This window comes from Diabrotica undecimpunctata, chromosome 3 (assembly GCF_040954645.1).
Source record: "Diabrotica undecimpunctata isolate CICGRU chromosome 3, icDiaUnde3, whole genome shotgun sequence".
Classification (NCBI taxonomy): Eukaryota; Metazoa; Arthropoda; class Insecta; order Coleoptera; family Chrysomelidae; genus Diabrotica; species Diabrotica undecimpunctata.
In genome coordinates, this window is record NC_092805.1 from 119,461,920 (window position 1) to 119,484,513 (window position 22,594).

Here is a 22,594-nt window from a genome sequence, read left to right on the forward strand (position 1 = left end):
TACTATTAATTGAATTAAAAATTTTTGCGGCCACTTTTTAGCAACCTATTATCAATATATTCTCCTAATTTTAAACGTATGTAAAAAATGTGAGTTTGATTAACTATATACTATGAACGTACTTATGAACGTAGTGATCCTGCAGTCGAATATTGTACTATTAGCAACGGACGCAGCAATCCTAAAACATTACAGCATAAATCGCCTGCAGCCTTTGAGATAAGGTTAGATAGGATAATAAAGGATATATTCGACTAAACGAATCATTAATAAGAATTTACTAGAAATATAGAAAGAAATAAGAAAAGATAAATAATTAATAGCATTCAAAAATCGAAAACTACAATATCTACGTCATAATAATATAATATGTGGCTTAAAATACAGGCCGTTACAACTGATGATTCACCGTAAATTTCAAGCAAATTGCAGAATTCGATGTGAAAAATATCATGACAGCGTAATTTGGGGGATTGATTTGACTATACATGCAGTCTCATGTTTATAGCAGAGGTAGACATCGTGAAAATTATAAATCTTGAAGACGGTACTATAAGAAGGCGAATATATTCAATTTCTCCCAACTCTCAGTATACCGCACTAACAAAATTCCGTTAAATTAAGTAGCTGTCGTATTTACTTTGGGTAACCAAGAGTGAAATTAGATCATTCATTAATTTTCTCACATGCTATTGCGGTACTCGTACCTGCTACTTAATTACATTTCGACTAAGTAGGCAAATAAAAAGTTTCGATCAACAGAATAGAACAGATTCGCCGAGGATAAATGACCTTTTATTTGGATAATTGACGTTATTAAGGTTTATTGTCCGTAAGAAATTCATTTATTATGTACTAATCCACGCGGTTTTTCGCTTCTGAATCTGATTAGGGATATAATTTTAACTTGATTGTGTTGTCCTGATAGTTGCTTTCTATTTGTATTTCTATCACTGGGCTATTTGTAATTTATTTCAACAGGCGATGCAGATGCAACAATCATAAAAATGTACCGCTTTGATTTTAGAATTATATCTAACCATATTGAGGGTAAAATTCAACAACTACTATTTGATTATCAACTTCCACTTTTTATCGATTATACTTTCCTGTTAAAAAATAATTATTTTTCTTTGATATATTATATATCTCATCAACGGTTTTCCGAATTTATATCCAAGTTTAGCTGAAACACAAACTAACCTAATTATAGACTGGTAATGTCTATCTAAACTAATTAATTAATCTCTGTGTAAAATTACTAGCGGGACTTAAAGCAAGTTCAAACTGCCTTGCGCCATCCAAAGGAAGCACCACATTTCAAATACTTACTTCTAATTTGTTTCACCTTTTAGACTTTAATGTCCATGTTACGCAGCCATACAATAGATGGACTACGTAGGTATCACAATTTAACGAATAGAACAAAATAGAATAGAAATATGCTTTATTGTTACTGAAAATTATACAATTTTATGGACAAAGCTTACAAAAAAAATCAGAAAAATAACAATAACAATTTAAAATTTACTGAAATTACATAAATCGTCAATACCACAAAATAAAAGATGATAAAATACACAATCCATTGCAAAGTTTAAATAAATTGCAAATTGCATAAGAAAACCTTACGAACTAATAAGTTTAAGTTGCTAATAAAAAATACTTTAGTTACTCGTACATAAAGGTACTGTAATTTCTTAGTTATTCGTTAAGAAACTCTTCTACTGAATAATATGGTCATTTAGATAGATAGGAAAGGAACTTTAGGAAAGAAGTTGCAAAGGGAAATGGTTGTATAATTTTTTTGCCGAATATAATATAGATTTCTTTACTAAACCTTTGAATTTCTGGTGGAGCAACAGTTAAAAGAGTTAAAAATAACATCAGATTGGGCAGCTGTACTAGAACCCCAAAAAGGAAGACCATATCGAAGATGAGACTCAGAACAAAGAAAAATATGTTATTTTGGAAGATGCTAAATTGATTTCCTTCGAAACAGATCTTATTGCATAGCAAGCTGAAGCTAGTTTCTTACTTAACAAATCGGTATGAGGGGGTCATTTGAAGTTGCTGTCTATAAAAATACCCAAAAATTTTACAGAATAAATGATACTGATCTGGCCGTTATTAAGAAGCAAGGGTTGAAGAGCTCCTTTATAGGATAATGCTACTGTCTTATCCACGTTAATAGAGAGTAAATTAGAGTCGGACCAGGTTTTTATTTTAAGTAGATCAGAAGTTATAGTTGCATGAAGAGTTGCAATATTAGAGTTCCTCCCGGTGATATTGGTCTGATCAGCAAAAAGAAAAATTTTCCATCGATTTTTAAGTTAGTGATGTCATTTATAAAGATAAGGAAAAGTAGAGGACCCAATACTGAACCTTGCGGTACTCCACATACAATGCTTTTGTGACTAGTCAGTATCATTTGCTCTAACTAGTTGTTTCCTATTCCTCAAGTAAGATTGGAACCAATTCAAAGAAATACCTCGAATTCCGTAGAAATTTAGTTTTTTTATCAAAATGTGATTTACACAATCAAAAGCTTTGGCATATTCACAAAAAACAGTGGCAGTATAAAGATTATTGTTTAGTGCTTGATAGACCTCATGTATTGTAGTACAGACAACATAGCATCATTAGTACATTTATTAGATAAAGAGCCGAACTAACTTTGTGATAAAATGTTGTTTTCAACGAGAAAGAACAAGTCGAGCTTTTATAAGTCTCTCAATAATTTTGGATCGGACCGGTAGTAAGGCAATAGGTCTATAGTTGCAGACATTCGATTTTCACCACCCTTATGAAGAGGAATAATATGGCTGTCTTTAGGCACTCTGAAAATATACCTTTCTATCATCATAATCATTCGGAATCATCATCATAATCATTAATTAGTGAGTCCAGGACTTTCAACACATTTTTTGGGAAAATTTTTTTGGATAGTCCATCAGTACTACAGGAATTTGCTTTTGATACTACTGATTGTTTGAATCAGTTCAGATTTATCAACTGGTCTTATAAAGAATGAATTCAAGACATTCTTGAATCAGGGAGATAGGGAAATAGGTTGTTGTGGTAAAATAGTTGACGTTATATTTTTACTTACATTAACGAAGTATTTCTTACAAGATCAGACCTTAGTCTACAGCTTAGAATCCGAATGATCAAATATTACGTTTTTTCTGTCTTACTGTATGACTGTGAAAGTTGGACAATGGACTCTGAAATAGAAAAAAGAATAGATGCCTTTGAGATGTATATATACAGACGAACGTTGAGGATTCCATGGGTACAAAGAGTTACTAATGTTGAGGTACTTCGTCGCATATGTAAACAAAAAGAATTACTAAGAATAATCAAAAAGAGGAAAATGCAATACTTGGGTCATGTGTTGAGAGGCGAAAGATATGAATTACTTCAAGTTATACTGGAAGGAAAAATACAGGGCAAAAGATCAGTAGGAAGACGCCAGAACTCGTGGCTAAAAGACCTGAGGAGATGGTTCGACCGCTCATCCGCAGAGATCTTTCGCGCAGCAGTTTCCAAAACTACAATTGCCTTTTGGATCGCCAACCTTCGAAAGGAGACGGTGCAATGAGAAGAACGAAGTATTCATTTAGATTTTCAGGGTTTGGAAGAGAAACTGTTTGAGCTGTCTTAGTTTTATTTCGAAGATCGTTTATTATGGACCAAGTTACTTTTGCAACATTTTTCGAGCATCCCAGACGATTTTGATACATTTTTTAGCTGTTTGATAGTTGATAAGTTTTAGATAGAATCCTCTCTACTTGGAGATATATTCAGTGACAAAGACGTTGGTAGTAAATTTCTTGATGTATAGTAGTGAACGCATATTCTTGGCTGATTATATGGATACCTTATGCGGTAATCCAGGGTTTGTGATGATTTGACTTAATTGTAATTAAAGGAAATGTCTTATTGAAAATACAGACAAGCCTATCCATAAAATCACTGAAATTATAGTCCATGTCCACAAGGGTAAGTGCCATCCACAAGTTAAGCACAAATATTTGGAATTTACGAAAGTTCTGAGCGGAAAAAATCCTACCTAAATGTTGGGTTTTCGAGGATTATTTGTTAAGAGTGTTAAATTTGGTACACACTGCTTCATGATCAAATAGTCCTTCATTAATAATTGTAGAGCGGACATCAAGGTATCATCAATTCTAGAGAGGACACGATACGAAGGTACGGGGGTTGCTGTTTTAATTTTAGAATATGACACTGTCATATTCCAAAATTTCAAAAATTTCACTGTCAAAAATTTATAAAGTTTGATGTTTCCATTGTTAATGAAAAGTGACAAAATTCAATAATACTGAGCTGTTCAATTATTTTATACTAGAAATAATAGAAAAAAGCAAGGATTACGTAGTGAGGTAGTACCAAAGCCGTAGTAGGTATTAACTTCGATTTTCATTGTCTTGGCGATAACAACAAATTGTCGATTGGCTATGGAAAAATATTCCATATAAATAAAAGAAACAACTTAAAATTCAATTGCTTGAGTGCGTAAAATAAATATTAAAAGTATGTAATAAATAAAATTACTGCAGTTTATAATGTTAAAGCATTGATGAATGCCGTATTATTGCAAATTGATTTGAGCTTACTTGGAAATTGGAAAAAATGCAACTTTCAAATTAAGCGATGTAAGAATTTTATTTAATACCGCAATTAGTAACGTGGCTGAAGACTCATGGAAGAACTAGACAAGGTATGTACCAAAAGTATCCGACATTAACTATCGTTTCTAAAGTTTGTGACGCTTTGTTCTTCATCATCCAGTTCGTGGTAATCTTCGATGTAATCCCTATTCGCCTTATTAACACACACTCCAAGTCACTGAAGCAGTTCTAAAATTAAGTTTTTGTAGTAGCTTTCAGTGTCAACGTCGCATTCGTTTTAATTGTGACTGTATTGTGAAAACGTTGCGCTTTAAGCGGCATTTTTCATTTTCCAAAAAAAAAGCAGCAGGGCGGGGTTCTATGTTGGAACTGTACGGAATTGGGAGAATTTTGTAACTTTGTGTTACATAAAAATAAATAAACTTATTATCGAATTAAATGAATTATCGAAATTCTTTACGCCAATATATTCGCTTTTTTAAAAAAGTCGGTGCACTTTTTGTTTGTTGAAATCTCTACTTCCTGATGGTGTAAAAAATATACATTACTATGGCGAATTTTCATCATTATGTAAAATTTTGAGCTATCTATTAAAATTTACACTTTAATTTAACCAAATAAGTTAATAAAGCTAATAGTTCCAGTCTTCAGAGAAGAAAATGTCACTGAACCCCTAAAAATCATACGAACAAGCTCAATTTTGCCGAAAATATAAATTTTGAGACCCCAAAAAACATGCAAAAAAGTATACCACTTTTACCCGTGGACTTACCCCTAAAACCCCCTTTGTAGGAGGGTAAAAACGCAAAAAAATCGATTTACCAAGAATCTGTACGCCGTAGAAAAAAATATTTCAAATAAAAAATGTAGCTGAGATAATTTCGAACAAAAATGTTTATTAGCACTTTTTGTGTAGAATGAACCGTTCTCTCAGAAACAACGCTTGAAGCGATTGGTGATTTGAATGTCAGTCACACGCGCGAAATCAATGTTCAATAAAATTTGTATCAGCTTGACGGTAAAAAATCGATATCTTTTGATCCAAATGTCCTATCGACAAAAATCAAGATGCCTTTTAAAGGTGAAGACTGCTGCTTTCGTATGCAATTTTTGTATTTTGTCGCAAATGAGCTCATTTTTCATAAAGATGTTTATCATATTTTAAATGCCTCATATTTGTTACCAAAACTTAAGATCGAAATTTCATGTTTTAGGTTTTGTAGATTGGTCTCTAACAATGGAAATTTCATTAAGACCGGTCAATAAAAGTAATAAAGTTCTCACGCGAATCGTAAAAAATCAATCACGTAACGTTTACTTATTGAACAAATTTATAGAAACTGACTTCATTTGCGGCAAAATAAAAAAAAATTGTAAACGAAAACTGCACTCTTTCACTTAAAAAGCATTTTTATTTTTGTCGATAGGACAGTCCGATCAAAAGATATTGACTTTTACCGTCGAGTTAATACAAATTTTATTTAACATTGACTTCGCGCGCGTGACACTCAAATTTGCCGGTCGCTTCAATCGTTATTTCTGAGAGAACGGTTCATTCTACACAAAAAGTACTAATAAACATTTTTATTTAAAATTATCTCAGCTACATTTTTTATTTGAAACATTTTTTTCTACGGCGTACAGATTCTTGGTAAAACGATTTTTTTGCATTTTTGTCACCCTACCAGCGGGGGTTTAGGGGATAGCGCGGGGGTAAAAGTGGTAAACTTTTTTGCATATTTTTTGGGGTCTTAAAATTGATATTCTTGGCAAAATTCAGCTTGTTCGTATGAGTTTAGTGGTCAAATCTCTGACGACTGGACTATAATACTTTATAAAACATCTAATATACACTTGCGATCATAAAATCCGGGTCACCTTGAAAATTTCAAGTTTCTTGAATATTTTTGAATCTGGTGCAGTAATAACCTTTTTTTTTTAGGCTAATGTATTTTTTATTTGTCATCAATGTTTGTTGTGAAAGAAAAAAAACGGTTTTTTTTATTGTTTTTATTGAAAAAGCAGAAAACAAACCAAATTGTTGAAACAGACATACGAAAGAAAAAATGAAAAATACAGATACAGATACAGATACAATACAAACATGGTAAAACATGTGGAATTTCAATGACTAATATCGTGTATTGCCTCCCCTTGCTCTAATAACCTCTTGCAGACGACGGGGCATATTCTCAATTTTTCTCCGGATTACATATTGTGGTATTATATTCCACTCTCTCACTAACAGATCCTTAAGCTCCTGTGCGTTGTTAGGAGGAAGTGTATGGGTTTGAATACGTTTTTTCCAATCGCTCCAGAGATGTTTGATGGGATTCAGGTACGGAGACCTAGCTGGCCAGGATAACCTCATAATTATAACCTCGTCCAAGTATTGCATACTGATCCTGGCGCAACGTGCGGTCGCGCCTTGTCCTGCATAAAAACGGCGTCTTCTCCAAGCCCTGCCATGGTGGGCATAACATGTTCTTCCAGAATCTCCGTAATGTACCTTCGTGCAGTTAAGGACCCATTTTCGATGAAGGGTAATTCTGTGCGGAAGTAGGAAGATACACCTCCCCAAGCCATGACCGAGCCTCCACCAAATGGCATTCTTGGAGCAATACAAGCTTGTGAAAATCGTTCACCGGTTCTCCTCCAAACTCTTACACGTCCATTGGATCCAGTTAGGCAGAAACGGGATTCATCTGATAATAACACTTTGCTCCAATCATTAATTTTCCAATGCGCGTATTGTCGAGCAAAAGCTAGTCGTGCAACTCGATGCGCCCGGCCAAGTGGCGGTCCTATAGCCATTACCCGAGAAGCTAGTCCAGAAGAATGAAGTCTTCTCATGACTGTTGCAACGCTAACATTACAATTTCGTACTTTCTGTAGGCAATTTCAATGCATAACCGCAGTTGAGGTCCGGTTTCGTAAAGTCTGAACACAAGGAAACGGTCATCTCGTGCCGTGGTTGTTCTTCTTCGTCCAGAGCCAGGTCGTCTGGTTAGCAAACTCGTCTTCTGAAAGCGTTGAAGCACTCGCTGAACCGTAGAAAGGCTTACGCCAACAGTTCTTCCGACTTGCTGTTGAGTGTTAATGTCTTCCACAAACGCAACAATCCGTGCCGTTTCAACAATAATCAAGGCATTTTTGGCAAAAAATAAACAATAATAAACACTAATAATGGCACTAATAAACACTAATGGTGGCAATAATAAACGTTTGTTTCTTGCGTTTGAACAGAAAGTCGAAGCACAAATAAGACATTTAAAACAAGCGGCAGTTACAGGTACCGTTAATTTTGGGAAGTGTATAGTTTTCCGCGAAATCGGCATTATTGGAATTCTTTGTTACAAAGGAAACTGCTAAGCCGACAACAATTCTCAGAAACATGCATTAGTTTGTATTTGTGTTATTATTATTTACGATAAAGCTCGTTAAAAATGAAATAACGGCGATTTTCAAGGTGACCCGGATTTTATGATCGCGAGTGTATTTTGAGAAACTTGTAGGATCCTTTTTAAGTTATATGCGTATGTGCCTATTTATTGCTATTTTAAGATACCTTGTATATCTGAATTAACCACGAAAAATTTTAGAAGAAGGGGTTAGGAGGGCCTGGGCCCTACTACCTGTTTATTATTTCTTAGCAGCTGCAATAACCATTAGCCAGTATTCGAGATACACGTTCAAGAACATCGCTCATAAAAATACACGTGCAGGCTGATGTACTTGTAGAGTATCGTGACGAATTTACTTTTTTAAAAGAAACTTTTGGAATCTACATAACAAGGTAAATATTACCTGTATTTAATGTTTAATGTTTAACAATAGAATGTTTAACGTAACATAACCTCAAAAACTAAAATCGAATCATATTCACTAAAATATTAAAAAATAATACTTTCGTTTATTTTGCACAAACAAATTTAGTTTTAGTCATCACAAAACTGCAAAGGCATTATTAACTTGATTTTGTCTTTTCAGATTAACAGTATAGATGAATCTGTTTGTATAATCTGCAATAAAAGAGAGAAGACAAGCAAGTGTATGAAATAAGAAAACAACAGCTTTGAATCATTTAGTGAGGTCTAGCAAGAAAAAAATCGACAAAACAAAAAATTAGAGACTAACATCTTACATTTAATTTCCAATCTGATTGTTTTCTCTGTGATAGATTTTTCGGTAATACTTCAAAAGAAAAAATTCGATGTTTAAAATAACGATACAAGAGATTACAGCATATTAAAAAAAACACATTAAATGATTTCGATAAAAACAATTTTATATACTTTTATTTATTTATAGATTTTATGACATAAATGTAATTAGGTAGAATTTAATAAATCAACTTTTTTACTGACAAAAATTGCAGCAAACACATTTTTAGATAAAATGCCCCTTAAATAGTATCTTTAATATTTAGAAAATCAACTATTTTCCCATGGTTTTTGCAATCTCTGTTTCATGAATTTGCAAATTTTTAGTTTATCAATTATCATGAAATCTTACTTTTTTCGAGTAATTACAGCGTATTTTTTTGCACTTTCTGAAAAAATCGCCATAGTAAAGTATATGTTTTACACCCTTCGAAAGTAGATATTACATTGACCACAAAGCGTACCAACTTTTTTAAAAAAGCAGATATTTTGACGTGGCAATTTTCGATTTAAAATTACGGTGCTTTTTTGATATTTAATCAAAATAAGGGCAAAAAGTCTATACTTATTCTAAATAAAAAAATTACAGTGTATTTGGGACACAAAAAGGTAAGTTTTCAACTATCATAGTTGCTATCAAAAAGCCTTCGTAGACACTTTGTCTCAGGACTAGCAACCTCCAGTGGAGTCTTACGTTGTCATGTGATCAATTCAATTCAAATAATGTAACTTAAATTCAATTTAACGACATTTAACGGGTTTTTACCCAAGTATTTAGTGGCTCAAAACATGCACATCTAGATAACACTGATGATGGAATATTAATTCCGAAAACGTTCTGTGATGTAGCTCGATAGCGTGTTTTAATTATATACCTTTTATAAAGGATTTTTAAATAATTTTTTTGTGACACATGGTATACAGCCAGCGACAGGAACTTAGTTTCCTTGTGGATAAATACAAAAGTTGTAGATCTTTTTATTACCTACAACTTTGCTATAAACTTTCTTTCGATTGGACATAGTTTTGCCGGAAATCGTGAAAAAAAAACGACCACTTTAAAAACCCACCTCCTTCCACTTCCCAACGTCAGATCGCCCGTAAATTATTTTTCCTTTAATTTTTATTATATTTTCTTCCTTTTACAATATATTCCATCCCCTTACATTTTTTTTTGTCTCAAAAATTATCAGTCCTGGCTTATATTGTTTACAAGAACAATTTAATAATTTATGAAAAATTAAACTAGGACAATCAATAGGACAGTTAATTTATATAATCAAATTATCACTAAGTTGCGTGAGTTGCGCCAAATGTATGCAAGTTACATTACATTGACCGAATTCATGCTGAGATAAAGTTAAAAATGTTTAGCCATCTCAAAGGTTATTTTACTCGACCCTGCCTATAGACGTTTTACTACACTTTACACTTACTTACACATAAATAAATATAAAAAGAATTGTTTTTCTTTCCTTGATTATCGCTTACATTCAACACCTTTAGTAGAGCACACCAAGAAAAAAAATTCAAAGTAAAACAACACCACGAAAACAACGATATATCGCCAAACACACAAAATATTTATACAGAGAGCACACTAAATTAACCACTTATATTGAAAAATTAATAATTTCGATCGGTAGTTCATCAATTTAGACAGATCATTTGTCAATGAAACAATGTGTTCATTTAATACACCTTGTAAAAAATTAGAAAATCAATTTACAGCGTTTTATTACATTTTAAGATTTTTCTCGTTTTCTTAGATATCATTCTAAGACTGTTGACGTTTGTAATCGATTCGATACGTTTCATGAGTCTTGTATAAAGTGACTACGCCAGCACCAGAGGACCGCCAGAATGCCGGCATGTAGTCTTCCGTAACGACATTTGGAACGTGATTGTATTTATGGCAAAAGGGATTTACGATTCGATATCGATGCTGATGATGATGGTCGGCGATGCCAACCTATTACGCTGTAGGCGGATAGAATGGTTTCCAGTCGGCCGGATGTATTTATCAAATACTAGATTAGATATATCATATTTCATTATTTAGGGTTGTTTAGTCCGTGTCATACCCTTTCGGAAATATCAATTGTTTTAGTAAATGTTGAGTTATTAATCAGTTGTATAGTTATTTTACGATAAGAATTGTATGACGTCAAAACTGTACCATTGAGCGGATTTGAAAAGCGTGATAAATCTGCCAAAACAGGACAAAAAAGTCCAATGCTGCTATAGACAAGAATCTCATAATTCCTTCATGCTTCTTCTATTTGATATCTTAATTTGACAATACTTTTAAAGAAAAATTTTCATTACTGATTTTTTTTTTAAAACATTTATAAGATCCAATAGAATCCCATGCCAAATCATCCTGCAAGGAAAAATATTTGGAAAACGAGGTCCAGGAAGAAGAAGAACATCTTGGTTAAAGAACCTCAGAATCTGGTTCAATACAATATCTGTGCAGCTTTTCCACGCTGCTGCAGATAAGATAAAGATTGCCATGATGATCGCCAACATTCGTAACGGATAGGCACATCAAGAAGAAGAATAGAATCCCAGTGTAGTCCAGTCTTCACAGATTTGACCTCTAAAAATCATATGAACAAGCTGAATTTTGCTGAGAATGTTAATTTTGGAACCCTAAAAAAGATGCAAAACAGTTTACTACTTTTACCATAAGGCTTCCCCCTAAAAGCTTCCCTCGTAGGAAGGAAAAACGGAAAAAATCGATTTACCAAGAATCTGTGCACCGTAAAAAACATATTTCAAATAAAAAATGTAGCTGAGATAATTTTGTTAAAAAATGTTTATAGCACTTTTTTATAGAATAAACCGATCTCTTAGAAACAACTCTGGAAGCTACCAGTGATTTTCAATGTCAGGTAGGGCGCGAAATCAAAATAAAATTTGTATCAACTCGACAGTAAAAATTCGATATTGTTGATTAGAGTGTCCTATCGACAAGAATCATCTTAGACTGATCTTAGTTTGGTTTTTCAAGTTTAATTTTTTATAAAAAATTAAATTACAAATAACTTGAGAATGAAATACAAAAACATTAATTTTATAATAAAAATAAAAAAAGATTGGAGTCCGGGCAGGATTTATGTGAGGAGAGACTGATCAACTGATTTTAACTCTTTATCCACTAGGGTACAACTTGACATAGGATGGTTTATAATACCCAGAATATCTATACCAGAAAATGTGTTTTTTTTTATTTAGGGCTTTCCCTATGTAACTTTTAAATTTGGAACCAAACCTGCCATCAGTTTTTCCGTATCTGTTGCAGTGTTGGCTGCACTAATTCTCTGACGGACGGCACAAAACTCCAATTTTTAAATCATTATTTCGATCCAATAACTCCCAAGTTATTTGATATGTATCTAATTTTATTCTTACAATCGTTAATATAAAACTGATCGATTCCTGGCTAGAAACGAAGTACGGTTTTCAATTCGAAAGCTTTTGCGGTATTAGATGAACTGTAAATTGTCTCATGAAACTTCGCTACTTATTAGTAACTAAATGATAAATGTAATAAATATCAGTTTAAATTGTCTCTTTGACATTATAAGTTCCCGTAAAAGATGAAAAATCCACATCTACCAAAAGATTTATGACCACTGGTTTAGTATCTGTGACATTAAGTAGGTTTTCATTATCCCAGCAGACAGTTATAATCTAATCTGCAGAAACTCTAGCATACGGATTTTAAAATTTATAAATGCTTTTAAATAATAATAAAGGGAAAACATATTTTTGAGAAAAATCAGCTTTCTTGTTTTTCACAGTATGCGCATTTGGGATCAATACACTTTTCATTCGAAAAAACCAATCGTACATTTCTATGTATTTCGACCGCCTTATTTGGCGTCTTTGTTTGAACAAAACAATCAAACAAATGAAATACAGAGGCGAATAGGCCTGACATGGGCAGCATTTGGCAAACTAAGCCATATTCTAAAAAGTTCAATTCCCATGTGTCTCAAGCGAAAAGTTTATAACCAATGTGTTTTGCCTGTACAAACTTATGGAGCAGAGACTTTAACACTCACGCAGAAATCTGCGAATAAACTAAGAGTTACACAACGAGCCATGGAACGTGCAATGCTGAATGTGAGCCTCCGAGACCACATAACAAACCGACAAATTAGGCAAAGATCAGGAGTTCAAGACGTCATCGAAAGAACCACGAGACTTAAGTGGAACTGGGCAGGACACTTAGCCAGAACACAAGATGGACGATGGACAAGACGAATTATGGAATGGAGGCCCAGAAATTATAAAAGAAGCCGAGGACGACCACCGACTAGATGGACCGACGACATAAAAAGCGTAGCGGGAAACTGGCTACAAGCGGCCCAGTGTAGAGAACACTGGAAAGAACTGAGGGAGGCCTATGTCCAGCAGTGGACGGGATTGGCTGATTGATGATGATTTGGCGTCTTAAAACTGGGTACCGCGTCAGTATCAAGTCAGAACTGTATGCAAGATGGCCCACCAAATCAATATTGTTCGCTTCCAAATACTCGAATGTGAGAGCTGGCATTGTTCTGGTGCAAGAGGATGTGATGTGACGATTCCTGTTGCTTTTGCGGAGTTCATCAATCACTTCTGCCAAAAAAATGTTGGTTATATACCATTCAGTATTAATGGTTCTAAAATTGCCTGAAAACATCGTAAAATGTCTCTTTTTTTCAAAAAACACAACAACGCTGCGAATGCCGACTATTTTTGTTGGATTTGGCTCGTCTTATAACCCATACAATTAGTTAGTTTTTCATTTCGGGTTCATAGCAATTTATCCATGTTTTAACACAGGTTGGCGCGGCACCAATCGATACGAGCCTTCTTATACCTGCAATTAAATTATGAGGAATCCAATGACTGCACATATTTCTCACTGTCAAGTGATCATGCAAAATTGTTGTATTTGACTCATGTCTATCATCAATGATGTATGGATCTCACAATAGGTAACATATCGATCTGCTTAAATCTTACTTCGCATATTATCAATGTTTTGTGGGAGAACAGCTGTGGAGGGACAGCTTCCAAATAATTCGTCACTGAGGCTGGTGCGTTCACAATTGAATTCTTCAACCCATCTGTAAACAGTTGATAGGTTTGGTCCTTTATCACGAAAACCAATACGAAGTCAATCTACGTATTGTTGTTTAGTTAGGCCAACTAGAAAATCGTATGAAATCATCGCACGAAAATTTTCACGGGACATTTACATTTTTTAGGAAATTGATTATTTTAAAAAATTGTTGATACTAAACCACGAAAAACATACGAAAATTATCTTCTTATATGCCTATCTTATGTGCCTATCCTGACTGATGGCTATTCTGACTTTGTTGACTGCTGCCCTGAAAAGTCCGGTAGTGGTTAAGTTAAACCATTTTCGCAGGTTATGCAGCCAGGATATGCTTCTTCGTCCTGGACCTCTTTTCCCATGCACTTTACCTTGAAGTATGGTCCGAAGTAGGTTGTATCGTTGTTCATTGCGCATTATATGGCCCAGGTATTCTAGTTTGCGACGTTTTATGGTTATGACTAGTTCGCGCTCTTTACCCATTCTATGTAGTACTTCTTCGTTGGTAACTCTGTCTATCCAAGAAATCCTCAACATGCGTCTATGGCACCACATCTCAAATGCTTCGAGTCTCTTCAGTGATGCTTTAGTTAAGGTCCATGACTCCACGTCATATAAAAGAACGGCGAATACGTAGCATTTTAGTAAACGAACTTTTATTTCCAATTTTATATCGTGTCTGTTAAAGATTTTTTTTCATTTTGACGAAAGCTGATCTTGCCTTTTCGATCCTTATCTTAATTTCCGTCGATTGGTCCCACTGTTCACTTAAGTTTGCACCCAGATAACAAAAGTTGGTGATTTGTGTTATAGGTTGTTGGTTAACTAGTAATTGACCAGGTGGTATCCTATTTTTGCTTATAACCATGTATTTGGTTTTTTTGATGATGTTAAAATCAAGCAAATAGAAGGCAGACGCGGCCCGGGTAGACGACAAATGACCTGGCTGCGCAACATCAAAGATTGGACAGGATTAGACTTTCAAAGTTTAATAAGGAAAGCCCAAAATAGGGAAGACTTTGCAGAGGTCATCGCCAACCTTCGCTAAGACGGCACCTAAAGAAGAAAAAAATCAAGCCCATACCTGCTACTTACTTCTGCCACCCTGGAGACAAGTGTCTGCAGACCTTTAAGACTGTCTGCAAAAATGACAGTATCATCAGCGTATCTTATGTTGTTCAATCGTTCTCCTTTTATAAGTATTCCCTCGTCTATGTCCGTTAGCGCTAGGTTCATAATGTGCTCTGAATATGTATTGAACAATAATGGGGACAATATACATCCCTGTCGCACACCTCTTTTTATCTTTATGTCGTCTGTTAACTGATCCCCAACTCTAACAGCTGCAGTTTGTTCGTAATAGATATTGTTTATTATACGGCGATTATTATACGAAAACTATACAATATTATATAAGTTATACAATATTTATAATTATATACAATATATATAATAATTATACAATATAAGTCGAGTAACTTCCGCTAGATGGCTCTGTGCAAAACTTTTAGTGTAGATCCCGTATGTATTTATATGTATAGTATATCTTTAAACTTCTTGTGACCTATCAGGAATAATATGGTACAATAATCAGTGGTGGATGGTGGTCAATAATGGGGAGGTCAACTTTAAAAGTAAAAAAAGCGTATAGAGTATTTTGCATACACGTCAGGTTTTAGGAATCCACAAGTGTCGATAACCTTTTCGTTTAGTCTGTAAAGTTTTTTAATGATTTGTTCTTCGCCACCGTGTTTCTTAAAAAGTTTTTGTTTTTTTTTTGATGTTAAAAAACAACGGTCATTTTTCAATAGTAGTAACACGAAGCGGACATAAATTTTTTAATAGCTTTACACTTACGCAAATTATTGTTAATACAACGCAGTAAATACATACTACGTCTTCCACATTGCGAAAATATTCTCCGTTATACAATTTTCAATTCAGTTTTAAATTTTAAATAATTTAAAACAAGACTAGGTAAGTTAAAAATTATTTCGGTAGAATCTTGTCTGTATTACATATTTAAATTTATCAGCTAAAATAACAGACTATTAAATTTTTGTTGGGTTTAATGTAATACAAAGATCACTCTGACAGTCCAGCTGCACTAAAGACTCTAAAGTTTACAACTTATTAGTAATAGCTTGCAACTGCAAACAGTCCCTTAATAAGCACTAGTGAAGGATAACAAAAAAAAATGTCTTTAAAGAAACTGTTAGGGGTACCAGACTGCCAGAACATAAAGGAATTGCTGGTAACGCTATTGCTAATAGTCTTGCTAAAAAGCATCTAAATTTGCTTTTAATGGGCCGATGATGTATGTATAGTGGAGGATGTTCTAAAAATGGTTAAAGGAACTTTATGTAGCCTACTGGAAACATACTCCTGGCCAATGGCAAGTAAAATATGTAGTTATTACAACCTTCTGATGGCTACATAAAAATTCTCTTACTAGCATCAGAAGACTGAACCCAGACTAATCATTTGTTCTTACTGGATAGTGTTCAGCCAGATATCATCTCTATCAAATTGGCATAATGGACAAAGCAACATGTAGAAAATGAACAAAATAACGGAAACAAGTAGAACATATTATGGACTGGACATAAACACCAACCAAACCAAGCAAATGATCATCAGCAAGGAAAACATAACTGGAGCAAATCTGTATGTGAACCAAATGAGAATTGAACGTGTCTCACAGTACAACTACTTAGGAACTATAGTCAATGAGTCGTGGGACAATACCCAAAAAATTTAATGTCGCATCCGAAAGGCAAAAAGTACATTCTTGACTATGAGCTCTGTGTTCAAGAGCCATGACCTCACCCTAGAAACAAAAATAAGGCTCCTTAAATGTTACGTGTACTCAGTGCTTCTGTAGGGAGTAGAAACATGGACATTGAAGGAGGAAACTCTATCAAAACAGGTTTTTGAGCTATGGCTATACACAAGTATCCTGAAGATACCGTGGACAGACAAAGTTACCAATGAAGAAGTACTACGGAGGATGAACACAACCGCTGATTTGGTCAACATCGTGAAGGGCCGTAAGCTGCAGTATTTGGGACATATAATGAGAAATCAAGGCAGATATGAGTTACTCCAATGCATTTAGCAAGGTAAAATTAAAGAAAAAAAGGGCTCCAGGACGAAAAAGAATATCCTGGCTTGCTAACCTGAGAGCATGGTATAGAAAGACCTCAACACAGCTATTCTGTATAGCAACCAACAAAGTCATCATAGCCAGAATGATCGCCAACTTGGGAATGGATAGGCACCCTAAGAAGAAGAACATGTAGATTCTCCGAAAATGCAGAGAAAGGGGCAGAATCTGCAGTCTGCAGTTGTATGGTAATTGCGGATCTGACTGAAACTATTTTCTCTGGCATTAAATATTTTATTATTTTGATTTCAAAAGAACAGAAACTGGTTTCAAAAAAACTTTGAATTGAATATACAAATGCTATAACCTGTACATATTGAGGGTAATTGTTCACTAAGGCACTACATATCTGAAACAGAACCAGATCAGATAAAAATAGATCTCAGAAACGAATAATACGCTTTCTTAGAAGCCTAGATCTATTGGAATGAGTATAAATCTAATCGAAAATCAAATAGTTTCTTTCAAATCTAGAAGAATAAGTTAAGTGAAGTAAAAACTTCTTCACTCAACACTAGAATACTCCTGTCGTCAGAGGCGAAAATACCACTGAACCTATAAAAATCATACGAACAAGCTAAATTTTGTCAATTTTAGGACGCCAAAAAGATGCAAAAAAGTTTATCACTTTTACCCCGGGGCTTTCCCCTAAAACCCTCCTCGTAGAGGGTGAAAACGGAAAGAAATCGATTAACCAAGAATCTGTAGGCCATAGAAAAAATATTTCAAATCAAAAATGTAGCTAAGATAATTTTGAACAAAAATGTTTATTAGCATTTTTTGTATAGAATGAACCGTTGTCTAAGAAACTACGCTTCAAACGGTCTGTGATTTTTTATGTCAGTTACGCGCGCGAAATCAATGTTCAATAAAATTTGTATCAACTCGACGGTAAAAATTCGATATCTTCTGATCCGACCGTCCTCTCGACAAAAGTCAAGATTCGTTTTAAAGGTAAAAAAAGCAGCTTTCGTATGCAACTTTTTTTATTTTGCCACAATTAAACAGTTTTTATAAATGTGTTAAATAAATAACAGTGGCACGATTTTTGCCATTTTCTATTATTCTCATGAAATCAATATAATTTATGCCTTTAATTGACCGGCCACTATAACGTTTCGATTACTAGAGCCTAATCTATCTTCAAAACCTATAGCATGAAATTTTAGTTTTAAGTTTGACAACAAATGTGAGACATTTGAAATATGCTTAACAAACGCTGAATTTAAACTTACAAACGATCTAAAATGTTTAAAACTGCTCTTCTTTAATTACACTAGTACGTTTTTCAAAAGAACCCAACTTCTGCTACAAATTATACCCAAAACCGTTTTCTTGGATGTATTTCCTGTGAGCGATCGTTTGTAATGTAAACATTTTAAATTCTGCATTTTTTAGTCGTATTTCAAATGTCTCATATTTGCTGCCTATACTCAAAATTGAAATTTCATGTTATAGGTTTTAAAGATTGGTCTCTAAAAATAGAAATTTCACTATGACCGGTCAATGAAAATGATACATTTTATTGATCTCACGAGAATCGTCAAAAATAGCAATTGAAAAGAGTTATAGAAACTGACTTCATTTGCAACAAAATACAAAAATTACATACCTAAGCTGCACTCTTCACATTTAAAACGCATTTTGATTTTTGTCGATAGGATACTGTGATCAAAAAATATCGAATTTTACCGTCGAGTTGATACAAATTTTATTTAACATTGATTTCACGCGCGCAACTGCCATAAAAAATCGCCGGTCGCTTCAAGCATTGTTTCTGAGAGAACGATTGATTCTACACAAAAAGTGCTAATAAACATTATTGTTCAAAATTATTTTAGCTACATTTTTCATTTGAAATATTTTTTTCTACAGTGTACAGATTCCTGGTAAATCGATTTTTTTGCGTTTTTACCCCCCTACGAGGGGGTTTTTAGGGGGAAAACCGGGGGTAAAAGCGGTAAACTTTTTTGACATGACAATGCAAATAAATACTTAAAAATCGCGTGGTCAAATAAAATATAAGTAATCATTTAATGGAAATAAAAAGAATTTCTAGATGCTAACAGTCAATAACAAAATATATATAACCCACCACAATTCCTTCATATGCTGGGGAAATTTTGCAAAAATATTTACAATTCCTTCTAATGATGTTTGAAGTTGCCTACACTGGGGAAAGTTAGCAAATAAATGCTCACAATTTAGGTAATACACTCCTAAGGTAAGGCCTAGGTATCCCCAAGTCTTGTTTGCCATTGAGTCTGATCCATTGGCAATGGTTATCAGTTTGTTGCACCAATTTCTCTCGCATCCTCATCCACACCATCCTTTCACCATCAGTAACAACCGGATATACCACAATATACTTTTTGAGCATTCAGAAAGCTAGTATATAGAAAACTCAATTCTACTATAAAAAGTGCTAATAAATCATTCCAAAACCAGGAATAAATGCATAGGTTTTGAGGAAATGAACTTTCAAGTGAGCAAAGTTAAAATAGGATGATCTCAAATCTTTCAAGAACAGAAACTAAGAACTTAACACAAGCAGCACTTAAAACCAATACTGATTATATTCCAGCAATAAAAAATCATTTCTTACTCACATAACAACACATAGAACACCAAATGATAAAACAACCATCAGGATCCAGCCAAATTTCCAATTACTTGATATTCAGGGTCAGGTGATTAAAAAAAATACCTGAACAAATAATTAAAGTGTCCTTATGTCCAAAATAACAATGCCAATTTGGATGACAAGATACATTTTGATATCCTAGCAGAACCTGTCAATGATTTGTTGTGACTGATTCTAGAAATAGCATAACGGTAGGAAAGATACTCCATTTCAAGCTAGCCAACAAATTAGGACTTCTTCAAACCAACCACCTCCTGTATTACAAATATATCAGTGATACTATATGTAAAAATTAAAAGTACTAGCTATATAGGGGGCATACTGTGCTCACAGACCTATCTGTGGCAGATATTAAACCTGATCTCTTACTAGTGAATAAACAAAGCAGACAAACAATGCTGACTGATGTAGTGATAGCTAACAACACCAATTTAGGTGTTAAATACAACAACAAAATTGACAAAAATAGAATCTTTAGATACAACGAAGGAGACAATTTAGAATGGCAAATATCCAGACTATGCCGATTATCGTCTCAATTACTGATGTCATTACGAAGATTCTCCTGGAGAACATCAAACAACTGGTTCAGAAAATTTATGGAAGATATTCCAGCAGAAGAGGCCACCAAGGTCTTGACAACAGAAAGATTAGTCTCCAATCCTTTTTATACTGTTGATATCAGGAATGTGTAAATTTTCTCTTAGAGGGAGTGGGGTCACATGGCTTAAACCTGTATACTATCATCTTCTTGGGATACTGCTAGTAATTTATGTTTTAGTAAGATATGCTACTACTCTTGAATCTTATAGTATATAAGGATGAAAAAAGTGCCAGTGATTGTTCAAACGCTCTACCCCTAGTTTTAGCCAATAATTTCAGTCAGGTCAGATGTCTAAGGCTTCTGGCACCATGGATCAAATGTGGGTCTGCCTACTATTATTGAACCTAAGCAGAATACAACGAAGGGATAGTGCCAATGCTACACCTGAACCCTGTATTATTAACTCTAGTTTTAGACTTTTTAAAAATCATTTGACTTTTTCTCTAAATTAATATAGTATTGACATTTTGATGTATTTCAACTCATGCAGCCTCATCACATTTTAAGGTAATCATTAGATTTTTAAAACAAAACTTTCCATATTACAAATGGGGCTAGACCTTAACTGTTGGCTGCCATTCTGAGAGATTCTTAAACTGCAAAAGTGATTTTACTGCAGTAAATAATAAATCAACTTTAGTCAAAACATTCTTTACAATTCTTACTGAATGAGTGCCGAAAGATATTAAACAATATGGTGGTCACTTCTAGTAATTATTGTGAAGATTTTTAATATTTACTAGTATTTTAAAATTAACTTTCTGGGCAATGGGAATGATTTATCTTTCTATTTGTTTAAATTGAAACATGTCTAACAAGCACTACAATATTTTTAATTCAGATATAGTTAATTTTCCAAATTAATCAATAAAATTAGCACTTTCTCCAAAATTATTTGGTAAATAGTATTGATATTATTATTATTAATATTAATATCTAAAATCCTTACAGAATTAAGATATTACAAAATATATATTTAATAATTTGATTGTTTTAACTCAAAATTTAAGTTATTATAACACAATATTTTTGATTAATTTAAATACCCTTATTTTTTAAATATTTATTAATTTGAATTAAAATAATCTGTAAAAAAGTTAACGCAGAAATATAAATTCTTTTTTCTACTTTCTTTCAATACGCAAATTCTCAGAATCTCCAATCTACACCCTTGAGCGCATTTCCGGATTCAACACCCTGTATAACTATCTTCTATATTCTTGACAACAATTGAATTGACAAATAAATTATACATGTTTTATTATAAAATTTATTTCTTATTATTCGACAAGAAGTTTTTTATCTACCTACTTTTTTTAATTTTTTAATAAATTGAAACTATGATAGGTTTAACATGTACAGTTGGCAATTCCATAGATGATACACCAGTTATATGGATTTTTCTATGGCATTTGATTAATTTCAATATAAAGAAATGATTATGTACAATTTATCCAAAATGTCAAACTATGATATTAAACTCACTTACAAAAAATGGAAGGTACTTCTAAGAAATCTTTAAAATATTCTTTATAGGAGGAAATAAAAGTTCAAATTATGTACAGAGAGTGTATACTTACGTCTAGAATGTCGATTTTAGCACTTAAGATTTCTAAACAAGGCACTTCAAGTACAGAAAAACCGATTTTCCGAACAATTTCACTGATCGTGATCCTCCAAGAAAATTCCTTGGCAATGAATACGAATACGCCCTCCTAACTTGACAGATGTCAAAAGACACAAAATATCGAGAATATATACAAATTTAGAGAACGTCAATAAAGATTAGCAGTGATTTTTGCACTAAAGATTGTAAATGTAAATGTATATAAAAGAAATTATATAAACTACTTTCAAATATTCAAGAATATAACCGGGCACCTAATATTCTAATGAATGAAGGGTAGGAGGTAGATAAACCCAAACGTCACCTACGATAATAACATACAGTTGCCGTATCGACAAAATAGTAGCCAAAGGAAATTGTATTGTCATGAACATGTATTGAATTTAAGCATGTAAATGATTAATTATTATTTAAAACTTTATTTTAACAGTAAATTGCTTTTACAATTATATATAATTATTTTCTTTTAAAACCATTTGTAAGTTTTATGAAATGATAACTTTATCAAACGGTAGTGATAGAATATTTGAAGGTAGTTGGTAGTGCCATCTACCACAAGTCGTTTAAATTAAAGAGATAAAAACTACTTTTGGATGATGATTATTTTGAATTATGG

The 22,594-nt window shown here is 33.4% G+C and overlaps 1 protein-coding gene across 1 annotated transcript in view; it reads right to left on the minus strand.

The window, feature by feature from the left end:
* Positions 1-22,248, minus strand: part of shep (RNA binding motif single stranded interacting protein alan shepard) — a 327,333-nt gene extending 305,085 nt beyond the window's left edge. Inside the window, exon 1 of the mRNA XM_072526760.1 lies at positions 21,932-22,248. The gene's annotated coding sequence lies outside the window, so the exon portion shown is untranslated. The remainder of the gene's footprint in view (positions 1-21,931) is intronic.
* Between the last annotated feature and the right edge of the window lie 346 nt (positions 22,249-22,594).